Here is a 2,041-nt window from a genome sequence, read left to right as displayed (position 1 = left end):
CTCACACAATAATAGTGGGAGACTTCAACACACCACTTTCATCAATGGACAGATCATGGAAACAGAAACTAAACACGGACACAATGACACTAACAGAAGTTATGAAACAAATGGATTTAACAGATATCTACAAAACATTTTTTCCTAAAACAAAAGGATATACCTTCTTCTCAGCACATCCTGTTATCTTTTCCAATATTGGCCATATAATTGGTCACAAAACAGGCCTCAACAGATACAAAAATATTGAAATTATCCCATGCATCCTATCAAATGACCATGGACTAAGGCTGATCTTCAATAACAATATAAATAATAGAAAGCCAACATTCACGTGGAAACTGAACAACACTCTTCTAAATGATACCTTGGTCAAGGAAGGAATAAAGAAAGAAATTAAAGACTTTTTAGAGTTTAATGAAAATGAAGCTACAACATACCAAAACCTATGGGACACAATGAAAGCATTTTAAAGAGAAAAACTCATAGATCTGAGTGTCTCCAAAAAGAAACTATAGAGAGCACATACTAGCAGCTTGACAACACACCTAAAAGCTCTAGAACAAAAGGAAGCAAGTTCACCCAAGAAGAGTAGATAGTAGGAAATAATCAAACTCAGGAGCTAAATCAACCAAGTGGAAACAAGAACTATGCAAAGAATCAACCAAACCAGGAGCTGGTTCTTTGAGAAAATCAACAAGATAGAAAAACCCTTATCAAGACTCACTAGAGGGCACAAGGACAGCATCCTAATTAACGAAGCCCGAAATCAAAAGGGAGACATAACAGATCCTGAAAAAATCCAAAACACCATCATATCCTGGAAAACCTGGATCAAATGGACAAATTTCTAGACAGATACCAGGTACCAAAGTTAAATCAGGATCAGGTTAATTATCCAAACCATCCTGCATCCCCTAAAGAAATAGAAGCAGTCATTAATAGTCTCCCAACCAAAAAAAAAACAAAAAACAAAAAAAACAAAACAAACAAACAAAAAAAAAAAACAGGAGCAGATGGGTTTAGTGCAGAGTTCTATCAGACCTTCAAAGAAGATCTAATTCCAGTTCTTCACAAACTATTCCACAAAATAGAAGCAGAAGGTACTCTACCCAATTCATTCTATGAAGTCACAATTACTCTGATCCCTAAACCACAGAAAGACCCAACAAAAAATGAGAACTTCAGGCCAATTTCCCTTATGAATATCAATGCAAATATACTCAATAGAATTCTTGCTAACCGAATCCAAGAACACATCAAAACAATCATCCATCTTGACCAAGTAGATTTTATTCCAGGGATGCAGGGATGGTTTAATATATGGAAACCCATCATCTTAATCCACTATATAAACAAACTCAAAGACAAAAATCACATGAACATCTCCTTAGATGTGGAAAAAGCATTTGACAAAATCCAACACCTATTCATGATAAAAGTCAAGGAATGATCAGGAATTCAAGGCCCATACCTAACCATGAGAAAAGCAATCTAGAGCAAAAAAGTAGCCAACATCAAAGTAAATGGTGAGAAGCTGGAAGCAATCCCACTAAAATCAGGACTAGACAAGGCTGCCCACTTTCTCCCTACTTATTCAACATATTACCTGAAGTCCTAGCCAGACCAATTCAACAACAAAAGGAGATCAAGGATACAAATTGGAAAGGAAGAAGTCAAAATATCACTTTTTGCAGATGATATGATAGTATATATAAGAGATCCTAAAAATTCCACCAGAGAACTCCTAAACCTGATAAACAGCTTCAGTGAAGTAACTGGATATATAATTAACTCAAACAAGTCAATGGCCTTTCTCTACACAAAGGATAAACAGACTGAGAAAGTAATTAGGGAAACAAAACCCTTCACAATAGTCACAAATAATATAAAATACCTTGGCATGACTCTAACTAAGGAAATGAAAATCTGTATGATAAGAACTTGAAGTCTCTGAAAAAAGAAATTAAAGATCCCAGAAGATAGAAAGATCTCCCATGCTCATGGATTGGCAGGATCAATTGTAAAAATGGCTATCTTG

This window comes from Mus caroli, chromosome 10, assembly GCF_900094665.2.
Source record: "Mus caroli chromosome 10, CAROLI_EIJ_v1.1, whole genome shotgun sequence".
NCBI lineage: Eukaryota > Metazoa > Chordata > Mammalia > Rodentia > Muridae > Mus > Mus caroli.
The sequence above is the reverse complement of the archived record's forward strand: the minus strand, read 5'-3'. Positions refer to the sequence as shown.